The 20,666-nt window shown below is 50.6% G+C and overlaps 1 protein-coding gene across 8 annotated transcripts in view; it reads left to right on the top strand.

Annotated features, from left to right (window-relative positions):
• The window catches only part of ASB13 (ankyrin repeat and SOCS box containing 13), a 70,691-nt gene that overhangs the window by 28,120 nt on the left and 21,905 nt on the right, over nucleotides 1–20,666 (top strand). For 2 of the 8 annotated variants that reach the window (XR_010141465.1, XR_010141468.1), the window contains 2 exons: nucleotides 3,983–4,199; nucleotides 11,754–12,152. The exons of 1 other annotated variant lie outside the window; for it this stretch is intronic. The gene's annotated coding sequence lies outside the window, so the exon portion shown is untranslated. Of the gene's footprint in view, nucleotides 1–3,982; nucleotides 4,200–8,433; nucleotides 8,657–11,753; nucleotides 12,153–13,889; nucleotides 14,446–20,666 lie in introns of those variants that run through there. 5 more of the 8 variants (XR_010141466.1, XR_010141467.1, XR_010141464.1 and 2 more) reach the window with 5 other exon arrangements.

Genomic DNA, 20,666 nt, shown 5'->3' with positions numbered 1-20,666 from the left:
TGTTGGGGGGTGGGGCAAATAGAAACATGGGTGTTACTCTCCATGTGTTTTGATGTTTGATTTTTTCATAATAAAAATTGAATGCATAGAGGAGCAACAAAGGGCAAAAAAAAAAAAATTATAAACTCGGTTGTGCTTAAAAACACCTTTCAGATTCCTGTTGGCCACAACGGCATGGTTTTGGTTATAGGAGCTCGTATTCCACAGTGGGTGTTGACACCTTTTTTGGAACTACTCTCAGATAAACTAGGTATGCAAAATCCTGGGTCCTGAGGTTTGTCTCACAGAGCCGACCCTCATCTCCTCTGCAGGAAAGTGCTGGGTAAAATGCTTCTCACTGATTAGCCTCGCCTGCGCTGGCATGGCTCCCTCCCTAGATGATGGTGGGTCTTCTAGGTCTGGCTCTGGACAAAGTCCCTGGCATCAAACCCTCCCCTTTGGAGAGGTCATAATTGAGGAACCATTTCACAGTAAGAAAATGCAGCTGCACTCTCTGTGCCCAGCCCATGGAGGGGGGGTGCTGCCCACCTTCTGCAGGTGGGAGGCATCGGGAGGTGAGGGAGACAGCAAGAGACCCCAGTGGGATTCCCAGTGGGATCTCTTGCTCAGCTCTGGGCTCCCCGTGGTCTTCCAGGGAGGGAGTGGAATCTCATCTACTCCTGGACCCATAGCAATGCTCCCTGTGGTATCCCATCTGTGCTACTAGGTGAGTCTGCAGAGAGCTCTGAAGTCATTTGGGATGAAAAGAATGCCTTTGCCTGTCCATTTCATCCCCTGGGCCACTTTGTTAAACTGCTTGTGCTTTCTCTCCAGCGGGCAACACCTGTTTCTTCTAGGCAGTTGAGTTCCTTTATTCAGAAAAATGAGCGTAATACTGGCTCTGAGAACAGAGCTGGACAGCTTGCTCATCTTTCGAGCATCTGTACTGTGGAGAGATGAAGGTAGGGCGTACAGGGCCCTGGCAGGGGCTGTGCCCCCTGTAATGGCTGAGAAAATATTTCCAGACCTTGGAGTCTTTGCCTTTTCTCTTTTCTCCACATTAGCACCACATGGCAGTGACAGCGAGGCCTCAGTGATTTTGGGATGAAGGTCTTGTGATCTCTGACAAGTTGAATGAAAAGATGTCTTAAATTGGTCCAATCGAAAGAGTGCCTCCTTTTTCTCCAAACCATGAAAAAAGGCAGAACAGATGGATGATAGGCCTCTCTGCCTGTCTCTGTCTCTCTCTCTCTCACGCATGTGTGTACACATTTATTCGTTCAAATACAATTTCACTCTAGCATCTGGCCTCCAGGCGTGCGGTTCTTGTGCACACAGACTTCATGGCTGGGGAGAATCTGCCACTGAATGCTGAGCCAGGATGTGCACTTAGCTTCACCATCTGCACACTGAGTGATCAACAAAGAAAAGTCCCTCTGTTCTTGGTGTGACTCCAAATCCCAAAGCTTGTTGCGCTGTGCTGGGGACAGAGGGCTGAGACCAGGGGAGAAGCAGGGACGTCCTCTTGCTCCTTGGTCCTCTTTCCCATCCATCCAAGCCCACCCATCTTCTTCTTTCCTTTTTTACCAGTTGTTCTATTTTAAGTTCTCTGCTGGGCACTAAAGATATGAAAACACATAAAAGCAAATCTTGGCCCCGAGGATCTCAGAGTCTGTTTCTCAGGGAGCAGGTATAGGAACAGATGTTGCACCTCATCATGCAGTGAGCTGGGGGATGCTGTGGTCTGAATGTCTGTCTCTCCCCAGATTCCTGTGTTCAAATCCCCACCCCCACAGTGATGGTATTAGGATGTGGAGCCTCTGGTTGCTGATTAGCTTATGAGGGCAGAGCTCTCTTGAAAGGAACCAGTGCCCTTAGAAAAGAGGTGCCAGGCCTGGCGCACTGGCTCACACCTGTAATCCCAGCACGTTGGGAGGCCAAGGTGGGCGGATCACTTGATGTCAGGAGTTTGAGACCAGCCTGACCAATACGGTGAAACCCCATCTGTACTAAAAATACACAACTAGCCAAGCATGGTGGCGGGCGCCTGTAATCTCAGCTATTTGGGAGACTGAGGCAGGAAAATCTCTTGAAGCTGGGAGGCAGAGGTTGCAGTAAGCCAAGATCGTGCCACTGCACTCCAGCCTGCACAACAAGAGTGAAACTCTGTGTCAAAAATAAAAATAGGTGCCAGAGAGCTGCCTTGCCCCTTCAGGCAGAAGAAGACACAGAAAGAAGGCGCTGTCTGTGAAGAAGAGAGCAGCCATCACCAGGCACTGATCCTGGACTTCGCAGCCTCTAGAACTTTGAGAAATAGATTTCTGTGGTTTAAAAACCACCAGTGTTTAGGTTTTGCTTTCTTTTATTTGAGTCGGGGTCCTGGTCTGTTGCGCAGGCTGGAGTGCAGTGGCATGATCTCAATCTCCTAGGCTGAAGCGATCCTTCCACGTCAGCCTCCTGAGTAGCTGGGACTACAGACATGTGCCACCACATCTGTCTAATTTTTTAATTTTTGTAGAGACAAGGTCTCATTATGTTGCCCAGGCTAGTCTTAGGCTCAAGGATTCCTCCCTCCTCAGCCTCCCGAAGTGTTGAGATTACAGGCATGAGCCACTGTGCCCAGCCATATAGAATCTGTTTTAGCAGCCCCAGCAGACCAGGACAAGGCATGAGCAAACTTGACTCTTAACTCTGCCAAGGACACTGGAGAAGACAGAAGAGGGATGACTGCTGACCTTCTAAAGTCTTGGATTAATAAAGTCAATTACATAGCATAAAGAACAACTTCATTTTGATTCCCATGGTGCTCTGTGGTTTACAAAGCTTTATAATGACTTTGATTAATGGCAGCACTCTTCCGGGGTGAGGATGAAGAAACAGAAGATTTGTTGATGTGACTTTTCCTTCATACTTTTTCTACCAGGCACGAAAAAGAGAGTGAGACTTAATTCTTTGGAATTTTACATGTATAACACGGCTTACTGTAATCCTTCTTATGCTTATGATTTCCAAAGACCTGGGAGAGACTTTGATCATAAAAGGCAAGATTTGGCCATCCGGAGAGCGTGGGATTTTGCCTACGAGCCTCTAGGAATCTGTGGGCGGCAGAACAGAAATAGGTCATTTATAAAACTTAACTTAGCCATAGGAAAAAAGTCCACCACAAGCTGACTTCGAAGAGTCTAATTGTTAGGTTTTTTTCCTTCTTCTTTGCTGTCAGAGGGGTCCCTTGCTGCTTCTAAAATGGCATGGAGTATAAACTTGTATTCAAGAAATATAGGTAAGATACGATTTAGGTGCAGTTTTGGTTAAATACGGCATTGATGAGAGCAGTATTACTCAAGAGGCTGAGTGCTACTGAGTTCCCACATCCAGCCCCCAACCTGTGCTTGTCCCACCAACCAGTGGCTCCCACATCCAGCAGGCTGAATCTAAAACTGGCCTGGTCTATAAGGCCCTTCCTCAGATGATCTGACAGCCCATGGATTAATTCTGTGTCACTTTCAAACAGGGCAACAGAGTTGTCAAGACTTGATAAAGCCCAGTAATATTTCTAATAACAAGTAAACTGAAAGCCCAGTTGGGCACTGGTTCTTATTTTGTGTTGGGCTCCCAGGCCAGCCTACAACGATGTGTTCCTTTGCATTCAACAAACATTCACAGTCAGGCTTCCTAAGCTGGAGTCCCTGGATGTGTGCTTTGCAGATCTTGGCTGTAAAGTATCTCACTGGTCTTTCTCTCTGGCACCTCTTGTTATGCCTCCAGCTGCAGCCAAGCATCTGGGCCTTGGTCACTGAGTGCTGCGATTGCAGGCACTCTGTGCTGACAAGTGACTTGGTTGCCTCAGACCAGGTGTGACTCATTATTTTCCTCCTGACATTCCAAGCACTGAAGTAAATGACTGATGGAAGGAAAGATCCAAAGTGTCAGAGAAGTCTCTCTCTTAGCTGTGAATAACAGGCTACCTTGAATTGGTGTTTCCTTTGTATATTTTGTTTCTAAGCAAATCAAGTCGCGGGTAGAGTTTTGCCCTTGAGCAGCTTCATGAGGTCAAGGAGGGGCGCTCACTTCACTCTGCACGGAAACACTGAGAGTGGAATGAAAATACAACCAGAGAGAATGTCCTCCCCACCAGAAGGTTGCCTTGAGACAGGCCTCCACGCATCGTCGCTGACCTCACACAGTGATACCTCTGCATGCTGGGGAGCAATTCCATCCAAGTAAGTGGTGGGTGGGGACAGTTTCTCTCCCTCTGGGGACATGCCAGACTGAGTCCTTGGCAGTACTCTGTTTTCCCGGGAGGCCCTTTTGCCCAAACTGGGACATCTAGTTCCCTTAGGAAATCAGAATGTTCCCCTGGGCTTGTGGCGTGCTCCCAGGTGGACACTCCTCTGGGAGCGCAGCTCCCTAGGGCAGGATCATTTCACAGGATGGCAGGAAGTTACAGGAGGAGCTTGGACCCAAATCCTCCCCAGTGCAGTCAGGAAACATGGCTGCGAGAGTGTTCCCTGCAAGGCCAGAGATGATGGCTTTAATATTACCTCTCTCTCTTTCTCTCTCATCTATCATCATCTATTCCTTCTCTCTATCATCTATCATCCCTCTATCTTCCTATCCATCCATCAGTCATCTATCTATTCATTTATCTACCCATCCATTGATTATCTATTATCTATCATCTGTCAATTTGTTTTTAGAGACAGGTCCTCACTATCTTGCCCAGGCTGGAGTGCAGTGGCTATTCACAGGAGTGATCCCGCTACCGATCATCACGTGTGTTTAGACTTGCTCCATTTCCAATCTGGGCTGGTTCACCCCTCCCTAGGAAACCTGGCAGTCCCTTGATCCCACGAGTTCACCATATGGATGCTGAACTTAGTGTGGACCCCTGATCTGCATAGTGTACCACAGCTTAGAACTTCTAGACTCAAGCAATCCTCCTGCCTCAGCCTCCTGAGTAGCTGGTATTACAGGTGTCTGCCACTGGCTATCTGTCTGTCAATCATCTATTTATCTGTTTATTATCTATCTATTGATCTGTCATCGATCATCTGTTTATATATCTATCATCAATCAATCAATCAATATATCTGTCTCTTGAGCTATCATCCATCTATTGATCTATCATTGATCTATTATTTAATGGGCACGTATTGAATGTCTAATACATGGCTCTGAAACTGAGTCTCAGGAAGGGAAGTGCAAAGATCTTGGCTTCCCTTTAAGACCCTCCCATTTAGGAGAGGATAAAAGATGCATCAGCTTTATCAACATCGTCTCAACAGAAGCCAGAATGGAGTGAATGCCACACAAGAGGAAAACAGTGCTTGAGAATTTGTTGTTTTTAAAAAATGCATCATGGAGAAAGGGAATTTGAGCTCTGTATCTCCAGTCAAGGAATGATATGAACCGAAACACACATGTTCTGGAAAATTGGTCAGATTGTGGCGTGTGGTGTAGACAGACAGCTGGCAGAGCTGAAGGCCAGATATGGAGTTGGGAGAGGCGGTGAGAGAGGAATGTGAAAGCCAGGCCATGCCTGCCAGTGCAGAGATGGACTGGACTGAACTGGGTGCCCAGGTGGATGAAGCCTGGGTGGGCGTTCAGTAGCTGGGACACAATCTTTGCTCTTCAAATAGAACACCTATCAAGGGAGATCTCAGCATCAGGTGCCCCAGCCTGAGCAGTGCTTGCTGAAGGTGTGTGGAGCAGCAATGGTTGGTTGTCTCAGCGGACACAGGGGCTGTCATGTCTTTATCCTCCAGGCCTTGGAATGATGCTATTCACTATGCGACATTTGCATCTCTGGAGCACTGACCTCAAGCCACCATGTGGTCTATTTAAATTGTGTGTTACTTGGCTATGGCTGCCATAACAAAAGACCACAGATTGGGGCCTTAAACAATAGAAATAAATTTTCTCCAAGTTCTAGAGGCTGAAAATCCAAGATCAACCTGTCAGCAGGTTTGGTTTCCCCTGAGGCCTCTCTCCTTGATGTACAACCACCTTCTTTCTCATGGTGTCTTCACATGGTCTCTTCTCCTTGTGTGCGCATCCTGGGTGTCTCTTCCTCTTCTTATAAGGAACCAGACCTATTTGGTTTAGGGCCTCACTCTTATGACCTCATATAACCTTAATTACACCCTCAAAGGCCCCAACTCCAAATACAGTCACATTGAGAGATAGGGCTTCAACATATGAATTTGGGTGAGGGACACAAGTTAGTCCACACCATATGGCTACTTGGTATATTTCTTTTATACTATAAGCTTCTAAAGACCAGGGACCATGTTTTATTCACCTTCCACAGTGTCTGACACAGAGATAATCCCCATATACTCGTTGAATTAATGGGCTGCTGGATGAAGGCAGAGCTACAGGGCTGCTGCCTCCAGCTGCCCAGGCTGTGCACTGCAGAGCTCCACCTAGAGGACGCCGTGAATATTGCTGCTTGGGGTTACAGAGGGCTGTGTCCCCGCTGGTTGGCGATGATTTGGGGTGTGTCTTTTTCTTAATTTTCTAAAAGTTGCCATGTTCTGCTTCCACAGCTGTGTAAACTCTGAGTGCCTCGAGTGTAAACAGTATTATATCCATTAGTCTGTGAGTAACAGAAACGTCATGTTAAACACAAGAAACCTCATGTCAAACACAAGAGAATTTTTTTTTTTTTTTAACATAATAAGTCTGGGGATAGGCAGTTACTGCCTGTGGTTTAAAGCAGAGTTTCTAATTTTTTTTTCTGATAGCCAATATTTTTAGCATTGTGGGCCAAGTGGTCTCGGTTACAATCACTCCCCTTTGTGATAAACAGGGCAAAATTAGCTCCAGACAAATAAATGAGCATGACTGTGTTCCAATAACTTTATTTACAAAAACAAGTAGTGGGCCAAATTTGACTCATGGGCTGTAGTTTGCCAGCACTCATGTATACCACAGCCAAAGCTTTTGCAGTTTTTTTTTGACCTTTTGACCATGGGACCCTCATGGTCCCAAGATGGCTGCTACAGCTCCGGTCATCATGCCTATCTTCCAGGCAGGAAGAAAATGGAAAGAGCTTGGCAAAAGGGGTGTCTGCCAGCTAAGCAAGCCTTGTGTATTTTTTTTTTTTTGATGTGTTTGTTTTACTTCGGGCAGAGTGCCATCCCAAGCAATATAAGGTTTCTCTTATTGAGGAAGAACAGAAGAATAGACAGTAAGTAGCACCACTCAGCCCCTAGCACCACCACCTTAAAAAAAAAAATCCTCCAACTCCTAGAGTAGTACTGTGCTGAGCACACTGCAGGAAATCCATGAATAACGGCTTCTCGTTTCCTCTCATACTTGTTTCTGGTCACCTCTGGTCTCTTCACTTCATTATTAAATCCTTAGAGAGGACTACAACCTTCGCAGTCTAACTTTGTAAAAAGATGACTCAAATTTTCCGATTCTTGTTAAAAAAAAAACCACATACACCTCAACAGCTCCTTTCATGCTATATAGATTTCCAGGCAGGGAACAAAAGACAGAAAGAGACGGGAAGGCAGGAAGGAGACTATTACGCATTGCTGGCTCAGCAGTAATTGTTGGCAGCTTTCGGAGAGTCGGGAGGTGAGGGCTCAGGCGGCTTTGGGGCCTGATTGATGGGGACCAGGAGGCATGTGTCCTGTGTGTTCGAGGATTTGGGGAAGCAGATTCTGTGGTGTGTCTCAAGCATCCATTCTGATGCTGCCTCCTCCAGGAGTATTTTATGAGAAGGCAGGGATTCTCCTCAAAACTCAGGCTCTGCTCTGTTTTCCATGAGTCTTTCCAAATCCCAGAGCTCAGACCCTGATGAAACTCTTTCAGTCTTGTGAGGGGTGGGGTGTGGCAGAAAGTCCCTAAGCTCCCAGACCCAGGGAGAGCAGTGTTCTCCGGGACCTACAGCGTAATAGTTTCTCTTTCTGCTCCCTCCCCTGCCATCCCTCCCCGCTTTCCAGAATGAGTCTACAGTGAGGACTGGATAGGACAGGAAGAAAGATGCCTGGAGTTAGTGTAGAATCAAGGAGATCTGACACAGAAAAGAAGGAGATGACCCTGGACCCATCCAGCCTCTTCCCTTGATTTGGGAGTGGCCCGGAGGATGATCTGGGTCCCTGGTTTTCGAATCTCTTCGGCAGTTCTCTCTGACATCCGTCCTGGCCACAGCCCCTCCCTTTCCGACCCTTTCCTCACTGCATTCTCTTTCCAACCTTCCATTTTTTTTTTTTTTTTTTTTTTTTGACGCATTGCTGGGAATGCCTGCTACAGACTTAATTATGCCTCCTCCAAATTCCTATTTTGAAGCGCTAACTTCCAATGTGATTATATTGGAGGTAGGGCCTTTAAGCGGGTGAATAAGGTTAAAGGAAATCATAAAGGTGGGACTGTTCTCTTCAAAAAAACTGGTGTTCTTATTAAAAAAAGGAAAAAGACACCAGAGATCTCTCTCTGTCTCAGACAGAAAAAGCTACGGGAGGACACAGTGAGAAAGTGGCTGTCTGCATGCCAGGACAACAGCCCTCACCAGAACCCAAGCACACCAGCACTTTGACCTCGGACCTCCAGCCTCCAGGACTGTGAGAGAATAAATGTCTGCCGTTTAAGCCACCCGGACTGTGGTACTCCGTTATAGCAGCCGGTGAGGCAGTACCCACCCCACCTGCAGTCCTGGAAGGCACAGGTCAGTGTGTGGGTTCTGGATATTTGTGGCTTTAGCAGCTGGAATTTTTATTTATTTGTTTATTTATTTATTTGAAATAGGGTCTGACTCTGTCACCCAGGCTGGAGTTCAGTGGTGCAATCACAGTTCATAGCAGCCTTGAACTCCTGGGTCCAAGTGATCCTCCTGCCTCAGCCTCATGAATAGCTGGGACCACAGGTGTGCACCACCATGCCTGGCTATTTTTTAAAATGTTTTGTAGAGATGGGGTCTTGCCATGGTTCCCCGGCTGGTCTTGATCTTCTGGGCTCAAGAAATCCTTTCACCTTGGCCTCCCAGATTGCTGCGATTATAGGCGTGAGCCCCTACGTTTGGCACAACTGGAATTTTTAGATGCCAATGTAGCCTCAACACTTTCTCCAGACATCCACACTAATGTGGTGAGGTGTATTGCTGGCTTAAAACAACAACAACAGGCTGGGCGCAGTGGCTCACACCTGTAATCCCAGCACTTTGGGAGGCCGAGGCGGGTGGATCATGAGGTCAAGAGATCGAGACCATCCTGGCTAACCCAGTGAAACCTCGTCTCTACTAAAAATACAAAAAAATTAGCCAGGCGTGGTGGCAGGCACCTGTAATCCCAGCTACTCAGGAGGCTGAGGCAGGAGAATGGCATAATCCCAGCTACTCAGGAGGCTGAGGCAGGAGAATGGCGTGAACCCTGGAGGTGGAGCTTGCAGTGAGCTGAGATCGTGCCACTGCACTCCAGCCTGGGCAACAGAGCGAGACTCCGTCTCAAAAAAAAAAACAACAACAACAACAACAACAGTAACACAACAGTAACAACACAACGCCGTAATGCCAACGTGTTCCCTGCCTATCCTCCTTCTCACTGTGAAACACATTTTGGACTGTGGAGAAAGCTTTCTAGTTAAGCAGGAAATTCCTTTCCATCTTTTAGGGCTCAGCTCATTTGTGACCCCTGTGAACGTTCCTTAATTTCCTCCCAGACTGAAGAACCCTTCTCTTTCTGGGTTTCCAGGTACCTTGCTTGTAACTCTACCCAAAGCACTTTGCTTTTAATTCTATAGCAGTTCCTATCTTTCTTGATTCAAATACTTTATTCATGTGCTTGTAAAGTTTCCCAGACTGCAAGGACCTTGAGGCTAGAGGCCAGATCCTGTCTGCCCTCACTGCAGGAGCTCCATGCCCAGCGCACAGCCTGGCTCAGAGAATGAGCTCCGAACACGTTTGCAGCATGAGGGCCAAGGTGGACAGTGGCCTTCAGGGGCCCTGGCTGCTGGTGCCAGGTGGGAGGGACATCTGTTGGTCCTCATCGGTCATTCTGGTTGCACCTGGCTGCTGTTGTCATTCGGCACAGAGGGCTGAACCGGGCACCTCAGTCATTTTTATTTTTTAACCATCATTTCCCAGGGTGACCCTGAGCCGGGCCGCAGCAGTGGAGGGAGGCCTGTTGCGGGAGCAGGTCCGGGTTGACTGTGTGCCGAGGGCAATTGTGAGGTCAGTGGGTAAAGGGAGGAAGCTGCCCTTTGGCAGTGTTTAAAATCTGGAATCTAAGTTTTATTCATGGTGTGGTGTAGATGAGTGAATGCGCAACTATCTGAGTGTGTTCCCCACACAACGGAGTCATCCCTCCCAGCAGATTTCCAGAACCTCTCGGAATAAACCTTCTGGCCCATGTGTGGATCAGTAACAGCTGCTCTCTCACAGCTGCCACAATTGTAGCTGTCCTTTAGGGCTTCTAAACTTCCAACCAGGGTGCCCTGGCAGAAAGCACTTCATGACGAGTCCAGAGTGAGCCTAGCATTGGAAAGGCTGCAGCACCTGTCTCCAAGTCAGAGCGGTGGCAGACCCAGAGACCAAGGGGGGCAGCCTCGCCATCAGTGACGTCGCCTTTGGATCCCTGGGCATCTCCACGGGGCTTCACCTGCTGTCCACGCAGGGCTCCCCACTGGATGCGGCCTGGCTCAGGGTCCACCTGGGAAATGAGAGCGAAAACACATTATTATGATGGCGCCACTCTTTTCACGGGAAAAAGTATATATTTAGGATTAGCCAGCTGGATGCAGTTTATTTTTTAATTAATTGCTTTTAATTTTTGAGACAGGGTCTCACACTGTCACCCAGGCTGGAGTGCAGTGGTATGATCATGGCTCACTGTAGCCTCAACCTCCTGGGCTCAAGTGATTCTCCCACCTCAGCCTCCCGAGCAGCTGGGACCATAGGCGTGAGCTACCACGCTGAGCTAATTTTTAAAAATTTTGTAGAGATGGGGTCTCACTATGTTTCCCAGGCTGGTCTTGAACTCCTGGGTCCAAGTGACCCTCCCACCTTGGCCTCCCAAAGTGCTGGGCTTACAGGTGTGAGCCACCATGCCCAGCTCTGGACACAGTTTAGATGACCCCGTTTTGTGGGCAGCACCCAAACCATCTCAGCCAGGTGCTAATTGAACCTCGGGCCTAAGCAGGGTATGGGCCTTGGGTACACCGATGTCGGAGGGCTTCTTTCCAGCCTGTTTGACCGGAGCCTGCCAGTTTTGACATCCATAAGAAGCACAAGTGTGTGGTTGGCTTCTGTTAGGTTGGTGCAAAAGTACTTGCGGTTTTTGCCATCCAAAGTAATGGCAAAAACTGTGATTACTTTTGCACCAGTCTAATAACGTCTTTATGGCCGACTCGGGTTGGGGGCGCTCCTTCGGGTGCTCTTCCGAGGATAGCTGGGCAGTCTCCGGAGCTGCAGCGTCTTGGGCTGCCGGAGGGTGGCTGACGGCGGATCTCCTTTTTGTGGCTGTGGACACCCTTCAGCATTGCCTCCTTGGCCCTCAAAGCCCCTACTTTGGCTTGGGCTTTGGGAGGGGCAGGAGCTTCCTTCATTACCTTGGGCGCCATCTTGAGAAAAGGGTCCTGGCAGTTCCGTTTCCGGTGCCTCCTGCGGGTGGCAAGTCTTCGAGATGGCCGCATCGGGCAAGTGCTGCTGTCCTCTCTGCTTTACAGATGTGGGGAGGTCTGGGAGGTTAAACCATTTCCTCCAGATCACATTGCCGGGAAGAGGAACCCAGCTGTGCCTGACCGCTCCTTTCTTCTTCCTGCTTCTGCAGAGGTGGAGACGCCCGCGTGGCCCGTGTTGTCTTCCTCTGCCCACTCCAGGCCGAGCATCCCCCTTCCTGTCACGTGCTCTTTGATGGCTTCACTGTCCTGGACACCCCCTCAGATCTGCGCTGTCTCAGAGAAAGCAAGCAAGAATGGGCCCACGGTGCTTCTTGTCTTTGGAAATGGATTTTTACCTTTGCAAGTGAGAGCTTTCAGAGGTACAGAGTCCTGGGGCTGCACAGGAACAGGGGGCCTGGTCGGGGCTCTTTTCCTTTCAGGGGCCTCTTTCTCTATAAAAAAAAAAAATAAAAATGCGATTTTATGACTGTTGGTACAAAGATGAATGTAATCTAGGCTGGATTCATAACTGTATATTATTATTATATTAAAATTTGATTTTAAAAGCAGTGGAGGCTGGGCGTGGTGGCTCACGCCTGTAATCCCAACACTTTGGGAGGCTGAGGTGGGTGGATCACGACGTCAAGAGATCGAGACCATCCCGGCTAACATGGTGAAACCTCGTCTCTACTAAAAAATACAAAAAAATTAGCTGGGCGTGGTGGCCGGCGCCTGTAGTCCCAGCTACTCGGGAGGCTGAGGCAGGAGAATCGCTTGAACCCAGAAGGCAGAGGTTGCAGTGAGCTGAGATGACGCCACTGCACTCCAACCTGGGTGACAGAGCGAGACTCTGTCTCAAAATAAATAAATACATTAATTAATTAATAGAAGTGGAAGAACATTTTCTTGGGTCCCTAAAATATTGTGGGCTCCAGACACTGGAGGATAAGTCACCCCGAGTGTCCTACCCTTTATAATGAGTGGGAATTTAGCCACGGGGATGGGCCGAAAGGGGCTGCTTTGGGGAAGTGATCCTTCTGGGATCCTGTAACCGCTGAAGATCAGAACAAAAGGGGAGATTCTTGAGGTTAGCTTTTTAACTTTTTTGAAACAGGGTCTCACTGTGTCACCCAGGCTGGAGTGCAGTGGCGTGATCTTGGCTCACTGCAGCCTTGATCTCTCATGCTCAAGCAATTTTCATGCCTCAGCCTCCAAAGTAGCTGGGCTGGGACTACAGGTACATACCACCATGTGTGGCTGATTTTTTAATTTTTTGCAGAGACAGGGTCTCCCTATGTTGCCCAGGCTGAGGTGAGCTTTTTAGTGTCACCATTAAGCTGCTTGAAGCTCGAGGTCCTCTGCATGTTCTTAGTTTTCATGAATGAGCCGCAGGTTCACCCCTAAATATTTGCCAGCCACTGCTCAGGCACAGGTTTGTGGTGTGAGTCGTTGGTGCGCAGACGTCCTGAACCCCATTGGCCCTGACCTGCGGGTGACAGGCGCAGCAGGCTCAAAAGCTGCCCGGGTCCATTTGCACCCTCCTGGTGTTTAGCGTTTGGCCACACGGGGGCACGAGCGGGACAGCCTAGATTGGCCTGCGTCCCGTCTGGGCCGCGGGAGGAGACGCGGGAGAAGCCTTGGGCTGGGCCCAGGAGGGTGTCGTCTAGAAGGCCCCTGCTCCCTGCCACCATCAGTAACCCCCAGCCCTGGAGGCATTGAAGGCAACTCAGTCCCAGGGAGCCACGGGCTGGATGGAGCTGGGCCACCCTGATTACAGGTCGTTCAGAGCTGGTGGCCTGGGGGTGTCACGCCCCGGGCCTTGGACTTCTTACCTGAAACACGCAGGGTGCCTGTGAAAGGTCTCAAAGGTCACTTTATGCTCTCAATTCTTCTAAAATTAAAATTAATTTAAAAAGACTTTTTCAGCTTTATTGAGGTATAATTAAATAAAAATTGTATATATTTAAGGTGTACATGATGCTTTGATATATGTATAGACCGAAATGATTATCACAGTCAAACTAATGAACAAACCCATCAGCTCACGTAGTGACAGGATTTCTGTGTGTGTGGTGAGAACACTTAAGATCAAATCTTTTAGCAAATTCCCAGGATACAGTATTATTAACTGTACTCACGATGCCATACATTAGATCTCAAATAACTTACTCATCCTGCATAACTAAAATGTTATACCCTTTGACTGATTCAGATCTTAATTCTGCAGAAAATGCACCAGGGCCAAAGTGTAAGCAGACAAGGAAGGTCTCCAGGGACCACCATAGGACTTTTTTTTTTTTTTTCAGACAGGGTCTTGCTCTGTTGCCCAGGCTGGAGTGCAGTAGTGTGATCACAGCTCACTGCAGCCTTGACCTCCTGGGTTCAAGTGATCCTCCCATCTCAGCCTTCTGAGTACAGCTGGGACCACAGGTGTGTGCCACTACATCCAGGGACCGGAGGAATTTAATCCAGTTGAGCCATCAGCCTGGGTTACAGCCTCCTGCCCTGCAGCCTACTCTTCCCTAAACCCTGGGTGGAATGAGGCCACCCTGTTGGTCAGAACCAGCTCCTGGAAGACTCTGGCAACTTAGACGTGAATCCCAGGGAACTTTCCTCATGACAATGCTAAGTCTCTATCCTGGAAAAGCTGCAGCTTCAGGACCATAATGTGCAACCCACGTGCTGGCATGATGACACGGTCCTGTGCCACAGAGACCCCTGCTCTACATGCGACGATGCACCCTCTGCCCTCTCCATTGCCCCATAATACCCTCCTGTCACTTTCCCTTGGAGAGACACTGCTTTGAGAATATGCCCAGTGCCCTCCTTATTGGAGCCAAGTAATAAACTCATTGATCAAAACTTGCATTCTCACAGAGAGTCATTGTTGCTTGATAGGGGAATGAACCCTGGTATTTTTCGGGTAGCAGAAGCTCATGTTTCATGGCACGGCCAGTTTCTGATACCTGCTTGGCCATTACCTTGGCTGGGTGACCTGAGGCAAGTCACCTTTCCTCTCGGATTCTTTGTGTGTTGTTGGCCCTGTCGTTTCATTTTTTATTTTTATTTTTGAGACAGTCTCATTTTGTCACCTAGGCTGGAGTGCAGTGGCATGATCTCAACTCACTGCAACCTTCGCCTCTTGGGTTCAAGCAATTCTCGTGCCTCAGTCTCCCGAGTAGCTGGCACTACAGGCACACACCACCATGCCTGGCTAATTTTTGTATACTTTGGAGAGACGGGGTTTCTTCCATGTTGTCCAGGCTGGTCTCGAACTCCTGAGCTCAAGTAATCCTCCTGCCTCAGCCTCCCAAAGTGCTGGGGTTACAGGAGTGAACCACCGCACCCAGCCAGCCCTGGTCCTTTCAATGGGCCCTAGCTTGTCTGGGAGCATTCTTTGCGGGGTGAGAGGGAAGTCCATGTAAACTTTGCTTTCTACCTCCATCCCTCACACTGCTTGAGGAAGGTCTGGCTGAGGGCTGTCTCAGAGGAAGGGGGCTGCCTACAGGGGGCCAGGTGATTCCATCACCCGGAACCTCGAACCTTCCACTGTCCTGCTGCTGAGGCCTGGAGGGACGGCTGAGTCTGGGGAGAAAAAAAGCCAGGAGAACTGTGCCTGAAGTAGAAAGTCCACTCATTTGTCCAACAACCATAGCCCTGCACCCCCGGCTCCCAAGCGGCTTCGTCCGGACTTGGCAATGAACCGCTTCACCAGGTGTCCATAGCCCTGCAATCCCGGCTCCCACGTGGCTTCGTCCAGACTCGGCAATGAACCGCTTCCCCAGGTGCTTGTTATTTAAAGTGTCTCCACCATCCTGTGACTTCTTTTAAATTTAACCATCTTGGTGTCTTGCCACCCAGCCCTGAGCAGGGGTGCGGAGGAGTTAGCTGGGTGCTGACGGAGAACGTAGAGTTCTGGATCCTGCTCCGGGATGGTTTTGTAGAAATGTATCGAGGGAATGAATCATTTTCATCAATGGGTGTTTTCCTTCCTATCTTTTCATTTCTTTTTGTTTTACAACATCTTAGTATCTTGGAATTCTGGGAAGGAGAATGTAAACATTTTTCAGAACCAGTATTTTCCTGTCTTCTGTTTGGTCTGGGGCAGTGTCTTGGCCTCTCCTGGGATGTGGTGGCTGTGGAAGGCTGGTGGGGGTGCACCTTCCACAGCACCCCGAGACCCTTGGTAGCTCCCACTTGCCTGCTCTTGCTTTCAGCCCCTAAGGGCCAGCTGGTGGGGCCACCACTCAGCTCAGGGCTGGTGCAGGGCGCTTAAGGCATGTCTTTTGTCCTGATGGGCTCTGGAGGCCGGAACCTCAATTCTGCCTTTTGGTTTTCCCAAGTGAAAGAGAAACACCCAGCCCAGGGTGGGCGGAATGACGCTCGGCTCCAAGTGGAGGCTGGAACACAAAGTGAGTTTCTCCGGAGTGTGGGTTCCTCCTCTGCCATCTGGCAGCCTCCCCATTTCTTCCTCCTCCCCCTGTCCCACGCACTCATCAACCACCTAAGCCTAAACCACTCTCCCAGCGGCTCCCTCCTCCTTCCTCTGTGGATCCTGGGACTCTGTGGCCCACGAGATACCTCCAGCTTCCCTGACCTGGAGGCCAAGGTCACCTGCTCAATAGCCTTGACTTTGGCAGGGCAGGTGTCCCGAGACCTCCCTCCCTGGGACCCCAGCCACCTCCCCCACAGCCTGCCCATTCTCCATCCCCCCTCCCTGTAAGCCAGGCTCCAAAGCCAGTCATAACAAGGCACAAGAAAGGAAAGCGGAGAAAAGGAAAAACATGTATCTTGGCCTCAACACAAACCTAGAGACGATTCACTTCCAAACCACTGAAAACAAGGACGTGCCAGGGGTCTGACGCAAGGGTCTGATGCGGTGCGCTCACTCCTGGCCTTGCGGAAACGGGTCTCTGTTGGGGGGTGGGGGTGAGAATGGGGAGCGACAAGGGAGGTGACAGTCCCCCCACTCCGAAGCAGGGCTGAAAGTTGAGCCCCCATAGGGCTTCCCACATGGAGCAGGCACAGGGGAGGAAGTGGCTGTCTGGAGGGCAGACTGTCAGGCAGCCTTTGCCAGTCCTGGCTCCTCTTCCCCCTCCTCAGCCCTCCGTGCAACCCCAGCCTCTCCCAGAGGGCCTGACTGGTTTTTCCTGTTAACTCCGCCTGTTCTTCTTCTGCGGCCTTTGAAGCTCAGCTCTTTCCTTCCATGCCGTGACCTCAAATCCCGGCCCCTCCACTTCCTTCGTGGGGATTGTCCTTTCTTTCCAGGTCCCTGCATCCTTGTCCCGGAGCAGCCATCAGTGTGGAGCTGGGGCTTGGAGATCTTGCTCCCCGTTGCCTCTAGGGCTCAGGGGCATGGCTGCCGACCACACAGGGGCAGGTGGGTATGTGTGCTCCCTGCAGGAGGACAGGTCTGGCCTGCTGTTGTGATCTGTGGGACTTGGAGGGGTGTCCCTGACACTGAGCAGCTCCTTTCTTCTCACACAGTTCTGGAAAAGCCCATGAGGCTGGGGCAATTGCTGCTCGGAGAGTGTCTCTTATGAGGGAAGAGGTGGAAGGATTCATGCATTCTTTCACTCACTCACTCATTTACTCCTTGATCATTTCAGCACTGAGTGGGCACCTGCCCTGTTCCGGTCTCTTTCCGTAGATTGAGAGGTGGGCTGTTCCAGATTGACAGATGGGCTTGACATGGTCTCAGGCTCTGTGCACAGGGCTCCTGGGGCAGCTCAGAGCTGCAGTGCAGTCAGGTTATACCTCATAAGGAGAAGCCAGTGCAGTCAGGTTATACCTCATAAGGAGAAGCTGCCTGGGACCTTGACCCCTGGCCAGCAGAACAGCTGCTGCAGCTGTCACTGATTACCGAGCCTGCGTGGGCCTCGGGGCCTCGGGGTCGAGTGTCATTTGTCACTCCGGAGAGGACATACTGATGCCTCTCACAGCTTGTGGAGGAAATGTGCAGGCCCGTGGGGTTTCATAGGCTAGCGAGGGCCCTGCGGGCATGACCCGGGCCAGGAGCGGCTTTCTCAGTCTGTCCGTGAGGCCCTGGTCCAGGGAAACTTCCAGGGGCCCGGGCACGTGGCCACCCACTTTCTCAACCTCCTTCCTCAACAAGACACACTTTTTAAGGCTCAGTCCAGAGCTGACCTTCTCCCTGTGGTACTTGGTGATGAGAAGTCTTTCCACCTCCCGAGCCTTGCCCTTTTTGGGGGCATGAGATCCTGGGATGTTATTAACCCTCTGAGGCTCGGTTCCTCATCAGGAGCTTGGGGATCATTGTAGTTCCTACCTCCAAAATTCTTAAAAGGCCTGTTGCTATTATTCAACTTTCCAGACAGTTTAAAAGAGAAGTGCTGGAGAAACAGATCATCATAACAGCACATTTTACTGTAGTCTTCTGACGAGCCAGGTACTGAGGTACACCCAATACTCTCTCTCCAGGTGTAGAGAGTAGAGAAATCCGCTCAATCCTGAGTTTGATAATGAGGAAACAGAGGCCCAGAGAAATTAAGAAATGCATATAAGGGCATACACTGTTAAACAGTAGAGCTGGGATTGCCACCTATGTTGGATGATGGAACCCACGCTTAACCACTACCCTGTTCCAAAACCCAGCGAGGGAAAGAGAAACAGCCACAGAGCCTCTGCCTTCTTTTAAAGCACATTGGCTTCACCTTCAGAGTGGAATGCTGAGCCCTGCCTGGGCTTGCCCTGTAGCGTTTGGGCAAGGAGCTGAGGTCCTTGCACAGAGTGATGTGGTTGGTGCATGGTTGCGTGTGCACTGCCCAGATGCAGGGTGTGGACTTTGCTCAGAAGCACAGCACCTGTGAAGCTTTCGGAAATTATCCCTCTGGCTCCAGCCCTTTCTAGAGATCTCCAGGCACATCTCTGCATGAAGGTTTCAGAGTCACTGGGTTTCCCAGGGCCTTCTCTTTGCTAGGAATCTCTGAGACGCGCTCTGCAAGATAAGTTGGCAGCATCTCTGTGCCTCTGGTTTTGCCAGGCTCCACCAACAACCCGCTAAGAACTCTTCGTCCTCAAGGTAAAACCCAAACTCCTTAGCACAGTATTCAAGGGCCTGCTTCCCTGCCTACCTGCTCACCTTCATCTCTGCCCACCTGCTTACCTGCTCACCTGCCTACCTGCCTACCTGCCTACCTGCTTACCTGCTCACCTGCTCACCTGCTTACCCGCTTGCCTGCCATAGTTACCTGTCCAGCTCGTCTTCCCTGGCCCTCCTGCTGCTGTTCTTCATGGGAACTACCGCTCTCCCATCTTCTCCAGCCAGCCCTCCTCTCTACTGCCACGTCCGCGGCCTTTCACTGTCCTCACAACTGATGCATCCACCCTGGTCCACCTGCCCCAGATGCTCCTTAGGGCAGCGGCCCCACTGAAGCATCTTCACATTCCCATAGAAAATTGTGGGATGCCAGACAGGGACAAGCACCTCCAAGATGAGGGGATCAGAACTAGAGATGAAAAGGGATTTGTCATCCATCACCAAGAAAATCAACACAAGAGGCGGGACTGGAACCCTTTCCCACGGCATCTGGGGTCGATTTGTTTGGGGGCCACAGGGCTTTTTCACCCATGTCCACCTTAGTACACTGAGGGGAACCCCAGTGAAGGCCAATGAGGGAAACCACACATCACTGAGGGCCGACGGAGGCCCCCAAAGCCCAAATCGCTGTGCTCCCCAGTAGGTAAGCATCCCCTGCAAAGAAAGCCTACCTTCTCTCTCCGTCCCCAGATCCCCATATCCAGACAGAGTGAGGAAATGCATAAAAACAAAACACAAAACACACTCCTTCCCCAGGTCCCCAGACACCCTTAACACAGCTATCTGCAGGATTGAATGATTGCCAGGACCACACAATTTACACTTGGCTGTCGTGGTCGGGAGGGGAGGACTGCGCCAGCATGAGAAGACCAGAGAGCAAGGAAATGGAAATTTGGCGAGATCCCGTGGCTGCTATTGGTGGCTGCAGCCAGACAGGAAAACTGAGATGGTGTGAGCAGAAAGGGCTGGAAGGAGTTGGCTTTTTCCAAGAAATTACAGCAGAATCTTCTTCCAAGAGGCTGGGGGCCTCTGCAGACATGATCTCATTACTCACGCCCCAGATCCCCCCGGCTTCCCTATGGACCAAGGGCCAGGGGTCTCTGCCCAGTCCTAGCTCCAAGGAAACTCACTGATTCCCGAGTGGGCGGCACTCGGGGGGGTGGATGGCACTCGGGGGGTGGACGGCACTCGGGGGGGTGGACGGCACTCGGGGGGGTGGACGGCACTCGGGGGGGTGCACGGCTCTCGGGGGGTGGATGGCACTGGGGGGGTGGACGGCACTCGGGGGGGTGGACGGCATTCGGGGGGTGGACGGCACTCGGGGGGTGGACGGCACTCGGGGGGGTGGGCGGCACTCGGGAGGTGGGCGGCACTCGGGGCGTCGGCGGCACTCGGGGGGTCGGTTGGCGGTATTCAGGGAGCCAACCACCCACGTGTTGGAGCCTCTTCTATGCCACAAGCCCTTTGCCAGACACTGACCATTGATACAAGGTGTGTCAGAGCTGGGCCTTAGCAAGCAAGGGACAGAGTTGTGCTTATGATAGGGGCTAAATGAGGTCCTGGAGCTGGTGCAGAAGAACAGAGTCTAGGGGTCCTGGAAGGCTTTGTGGAGCTGCCGTGCTAGCTCCCATCCAGGGTGCCAGCTATGGGCAGGCACTGTGCTGAGTGACCCCTAGACATCAGCTCACTTAATCTCCCTAACAACCCGGAGTCTGCTCAGAGCATGGCCCATTGGCTACCTAAGTGCGGTGCCAGGCACCGGCCATGGACGTTCCCTGGGTGAATGGCTGACAATGATACACACTGCGAAACAAGGAGGCCGAAACCCTGGAAGAAAAGAAGCTTATCAGCAGTCCCTCAGCCCGGGAGTCAGATGCCAAACCCAGGACCCCAGTGGTTAAGAGTCCAAGCCTGGACACCAGAGAGGCCAGGCTGGATGGGGCTGGACTCTCAGTGTGGCCTTGCAAAAGTCACAGCCTCTGAATGCATGGGTTTGGATATGGAGATAAACATATTTCAGAGG

This window comes from Pongo abelii, chromosome 8, assembly GCF_028885655.2.
Source record: "Pongo abelii isolate AG06213 chromosome 8, NHGRI_mPonAbe1-v2.0_pri, whole genome shotgun sequence".
Classification (NCBI taxonomy): Eukaryota; Metazoa; Chordata; class Mammalia; order Primates; family Hominidae; genus Pongo; species Pongo abelii.
This window is presented reverse-complemented; position numbering and strand designations above follow the sequence as displayed.